Source organism: Macaca fascicularis, chromosome 10 (assembly GCF_037993035.2).
Source record: "Macaca fascicularis isolate 582-1 chromosome 10, T2T-MFA8v1.1".
In the NCBI taxonomy this organism is placed as follows: domain Eukaryota; kingdom Metazoa; phylum Chordata; class Mammalia; order Primates; family Cercopithecidae; genus Macaca; species Macaca fascicularis.
The window spans coordinates 77824027-77830174 of NC_088384.1; positions in this window are offsets into that span (position 1 = coordinate 77824027).

Genomic DNA, 6148 nt, shown 5'->3' on the forward strand with positions numbered 1-6148 from the left:
CCCCGATCTCTCATTTTAAATTAAATGGTAGAGGGCCTGATTGCTTATTTATCTCACCCTACCACCCAAACCCCTCGCCAAGGCAAGAAGTCCTCTTCCAGAGCACAACAGCTTGCTTTGCTTCAGTATTCTTGTCTAGTTTTGAACACTTTTTAGCACAAAACCCAATATTTTAAATTGCTTTGCAATTCAGTAAACCTGATCCTCTTGCAAAGGTTAATTTTGCCAAGTCCAGTAATCCCATTCCAGGTCCATCAGTTTCAGAAGCACTAGTGTGAAGGATGTGCTCAGCTCTGATCCCACCCGGAGATGCTGATTCCATAGGTTTGAAGTGTGGTGTTGTATTTGTATATCTAACAAGTTCCTAAGTAATGCTGATGCTTCAAGTCAGAGGGGACCACACTTTGAGAACCAGAGTGGAAAAGGAATGGTTGACTCAGAGCATCTCAGGAATCTCAATGGCAACACTGTCCGTTAGAAATGCAATGTGAAACACACACATAATTTAACATAATTTAAAATATTCTGGTAGGTACATTTTAAAAAGTAAAAAAAGAAACAGGTAAAATTAATTTTAATAATGTACTTTCATTAACCAAATATATCCAAAATATTTTTTTCAACATCTAATCAAGAACAAATACGCAGTGAGAGTTAACGGAAAAATCACAAGATCTGCACATTTAGAAAAGGAGACTTTATTTCATGAGTTTCCACCACAAGGAAACAAAGTTCCCAGTAACATAGAGAAAATCAGAACTAAGAGAGAGAAATCAGGGCCACAGGACTTTGATTACTTGACTCAGCTGCACTTAAAGCCAGCTAGGAATCAGCTCACCTTCCACATCTTTTAAAAGATGATGGAGGAGGCTGGGTGCAGTGGCTCACGCCTGTAATCCCAGCACTTTGGGAGGCCCAGGTGGGTGGATCAAGAGGTCAAGAGTTCAAGACCAGCCTGGCCAACATAGTGAAACCTAGTCTCTACTAAAAATACAAAAAAATTAGCCAGGACTGGTGGCAGATGCCTGTAATCCCAGCTACTCAGGAGGCTGAGGCAGGAGAATTGCTTGAACCTGGGAGGCGGAGGTCGCAGTGAGCAGAGATCATGCCACTGCACTCCAGCCTGGGTGACAGTGAGACACTCCATCTCAAAAAGAAAAAGAAAAAAAAAAAGATGACAGAGGAAATCCATTTTATGGGTTTGTAAGTGTCACAAGTCGGAACAGAGTAGCAATTTGCATTTGTTGGGCATCTTGTCCTAGCATTCAGGTGCTTTGATGCATTATTATTCTAAAAATGACATTAGTAGCAAAATATGTAATCTTTAGGCCATGTTTTATATCCCATTTCTTAAGAATGTCCTATATATGACCTGGAATCTAAAGTACCTTGGCAATTGGAGATTTGATAAAAGATCAAGATTGGAAACCATATGGTAGATATAATTCTCACAGACAAATAGTCCAACCCAATTACTGCTAACAGACTGCTCATTACTTCCTTCCAAGAGAATGAAATTTGAAATAGAGCTTGACAGGAATATAAATAAACACAGATATTATTCCTTCTTATGTGGCTACACCAATACCTTTCATACACCTGTGACTGTACCTTTATAGCTTTATATTGTGGTTATTTTTCTGTGTTTCCTACTAGTTGAGAACTCCTTGAGGGCAAGGACCATATTTAATATATTTCTGTATCCCCAACACCTGTCATAAGGCCTGCAACACCACAGATGCAAAATAGTATTTCCTGAATTTATGCTTCTCTATCACATTGCTTTGTTATTTCCAGGAGTCACTAATGCCAGCACGTGCATAAAGTTGAAATACATTGTAATCATTATGTTCTAAAAGTATCCCTACATTACCAATGGTTGAGGTCTGTTACAGAAACATTTATGGGTATTTATCAGACACTGTTCTAAGCTCTGTTATAAACAGATCAACAAGACACACACCATTTTTCTTACCCTTGGACCTTTGTCCTTATTGTTCCTTCTATCTTGAATGCTCTTCCCATACCCTTACTCTCCTCTGTATCCCTAGGACTCCTCACTTGCCTTACTCAGGTCTGTCTTCAAATGGGACCCTCTCAGGGAAGCCTCTCCTGGACATTCTATTTCAAATGACACCCTCTCTCCACCCCCACCCTTGGTCCAGGCTTTGTTTTTCTCCTTACAACATATTGCTTTCTTAACAGTCTGCCTTTCATCAAATTTAAGGTTCCATATTATTGTAAACCACACCATTATTTTATGTACTATTACAAAAGCAAAACTTACTGCCAATTAAACCATGGCATGCTATCGATCAGGACCCATTCAGAGTAAGAACTGATGAAATGCATTCATTTACATTATTCTTTGTCTGGTCCTTTTAATTAGAATAAAGATCTCAATCTTTTTTTAAAAAAAGTTCTTATTCTCCAGTGCCTTAAAACATAATGGGCATTTAAAATGTTAAATATGGGAGGATAAAATCCATGTCTTCAAGAGTGAGATCAAGTAAACAGTTATGAAACAATATAACAAATGCTCAAGTAGAAGATGGTAGGAATTTTTGTCTGCATGCAGAGAAGAGCGTGTCTCCCTCAGCCTGGCTGGGAAGAGCCTTTCAAGGGAGGTGATGACCAAGCTGGTCTAGAAGAGTGTGGGAGGCAGACCCACTGCAGGAGAGGATCTTCAAGCATCAAAGTCCAGGGATATAAAAGTATGAAAATGCAGGAAAACTGGAGGTTATTCTGTCTGACCAAAATGTGTGTTGTGTCTAAAGCAGTGATTCTCAACCTTGAATGAGTATGAGAATCGCCTGCAGGGTTTGTTAAAGCACATTGTTGGGCTCCTTCCCCAGCGATTCTGATCCCATAGGACTGGAGTGCAGCAAGAGAACTTGCATTTCTAATAGGTTCCAAGGTGACTCTGATACTGCAGGTCCAAGGACCACACTTTAGGAACTGCTGGCCTTGGGGGAGGCTGGAGGAGGCAATCGGTCATCTCAGCTCAGGTGCTGCTGTACACTCAGCCTTGGTGTATATGCTCAGATGAGGCATGGAGACCACGAGGGGAGGAGGGCAGCAAGGGGCTTTTCATTTCCTCATTATGATGTGCAATAAGTAGAGTACAGGAATTTTTTCTATAGCTTCCTAAGTCTGGGGAAAGCAAACACTTTTCCTTGTGTCCAAGATGTCCTCTTGTTCTTTAAGACTGAAAGAGAACAAATATACTAACTTTTGTCTACACCAGGCTCTTTAAAGAACAATGTCTCCATTATATCCCAACATTTAGATTAATGTTCCCATAAGGAAACTGAGGCCTGGAAGATTAAGTGCTGGGACACAACTCCCCTACTCCCAGCTTTTATATCCCCATTAGTGAAAGGGAAAATAGGGCCTAGAACTGATTGTGCTGCTGCCAAGACTCTCCCTGCCCCTGTCTGCTCTTCAGCACCCACAGCGTCACTACCACCCATCTGGAAACTATCCATACTATTCTCCTGTGTCCTTTATCCCTACCCTGTCAGGGACCTCCATGGGCACAGGCCCTCAGCTCCTCCTTATATAGCTCTGAAAGCCCCCATAAGAATGTCATCTCCCACCCCACTTATCTTCTGGAACTCATGAACAGTCATCAGCAAAATTCCTGAAATATGCAACCTCTTCTCTGCAAATACCTCTCCCTTGCTTGCTCTAACTCAGATCAGGATATTCTATGAAGGGACACTGCTTTCTGTGCAGCCCTTTCAAGAGGGAGCTGTAACCTCCCAAACTTTAGTGCCACTGGGTCTGAAGGGTGTGTGTCTCCTTTAATCTTCATTGTTGTTTTCCCAGACTACTGTTTTATTTTCCCCCTAAGACAGCCCCCTCTCTCCCAGCTTCATATCTGATGTCATCAGACTGTAACTCCACTACCTTTTCTCATGCAACCATGTACTGTTACTCTCATCCCAACAAAGGGTGACACCCCATTCTCTGAATATGTTAGCTATCAACTCAAGATCAGTCTCTGTGATGCTCCTCCTCCTCTTCCTCCTCTTGGTGGTTTCCATATCCATAACTGTGGCTTTCTAACTCCACCAATTCCAGTCCCTCAAGCTCCTCCCCACTAATGATCTTCTCTTAAATTCTACCTCAGTCATTTAGCCCATGATCCAATTACCTTCCAGTGACCAATTCATTTATCTGCTTCTCTTCATAGCATGACTTTTTGAAATAACTGTCTACAAGCACGATCTCCATGTTTTCTCCCCATTCTTTTGAGCCCACTTCAATTGGGACCCACCTAAGTTGGTCTTGTTGAGGTGTGATGGTCTTTGATGTGTCAACTTGGTTAGGAAATTTTATTAAATCAAACTGTAATTTGGGTGCTGCTGTGAAGATATTGTGCAGCTGTTATTAAAGTCTATTATCAATTGACTTTAAGCAAAGGAGATATTTTAGATAATCTAGTGGACCTCATGCAATCAGTTGAAGTTCTTAAGAGCAGAGCTGTGGATTCTCTGGAGAAAAAAACAATCTGCCTATGAACAGAAGCCTGAGAGTCCCAGCCTATCCTTCCTAATGCCTATGGAATTTGGACTTACCCACTTATTCCCCCATAATCACACAAGCCAGTTCCATGCAGTAAATCTCTTAACAGATATCTCCTACTGGTTTTGCTTCTCTGTGGGTTCAACCTAGACTGATACATGAGGTTTTTCAGGTTTCCAAGATGCCAAATTTAATGACAAATTCTCAGGTCATATTTGACTTAGGCAAATTTGACACAGTTGATTATTTCCTTATCAAGGCCCTTTGCTCATTGGCTTCCAGAACAGTTCACTCTCTTGCATTTCTTATGAATCACTGGTTTCCTCACAGTTCCCTTTTGCAACTCTTCCTCGTTTGTGATTACTTTTTTTTTTTTTTTTTCTTGAGACAGGACTTTCTCTGCTGTCCAAGCTGGAGTGCAATAGTGCAATTACAGCTCACTGCAGCCTCCACCTCACAGGCTCAAGTGATCCTCCCATCTCAGCCTTCCAAGTAGCCAGGAGTACAGGCATGTGCTACCACACCTGGCTAGTAGTTTTTTTGTTTTGTTTTATTTTTGTAGATACAGGGTCTTCCTATGTTGGCCAGACTGATCTCAAACTCCTGGGCTCAAGCGATCCTCCCCACTTGGCTTCCCGAAGTGCTAGGATTACAGGTGTGAGCCACCATGCCTGGCCTGTGCTAACTCTTAAGATTGAAATGCCAGCCCTCAAATGTCTTTTTGTCTCTTCCTACTGTTCCATCTGGCTGAATCTGCAGCTAGAGTTGCCTCAAAAGTGGTGGCGGGAGAGTTCCCACAAGGGACTGCCTCAGGGTGTTCTGAGATGGGGCCAGTGGGGATTCCAAAACAGCACTAAACACCAGGCTGATTTCCAAATAGTTTCTTAGAGGAATTTATATAGATAGGGTGCTACAGCTTCCTTGTGAGGGACAGTGATACAAGGGATGTTTTACCCAGGTATATCTCCAGTGAGGGGCTTGGGTTATGAAGTTTATCTGGAAGTTTAAGGAATTTGGCTCAGGGCAGGGGCTAGTTTTGATGTGTTTAACAATATGTTTGACCTTTTAGAGTTTTGGGCAACAAGGCAAACAAGTTTATCGGTGCATGGAAATGTTCAAGGCCCCAGTTTGAATTTAAGCCTTCAGGGATTAAACATGCAGCTGGCCAGGTCACAGGACAGTCAGAACACACACAAAAAAGTGGGAGGATCTGGAAGATTCCACGTTCTACACTCACTCAGTTGACTGTATCATTCAGTTTTGTTTCTTTAAACAAAATGAATATGTTCATAATCTCAAATGTTTGCCAAATACCTACTCAACATCTCTACTGGGTTATATAAAACCATTTATAAATAAACATATCCACAATGGATTTTTTTTTTTTTTTTTTAGAGACAGGGTCTTACTCTGTCACCCAGGCTGGAGTGCAGATGCATGGTCATAGCTCATTGTAACCTTGAGCTACTGGGCCTAGGCAATCCTTGCAAGTAGCTGGGTCTACAGACACACAACACCACAACCAGTGCTAAAAAAAAAATTCTGGACAGGGTCTCACTGTGTTGGCCAGACTGGTCTCAAAACTCCTGGGCTCAAGTGATCCTCCTGCCTCAGCCTC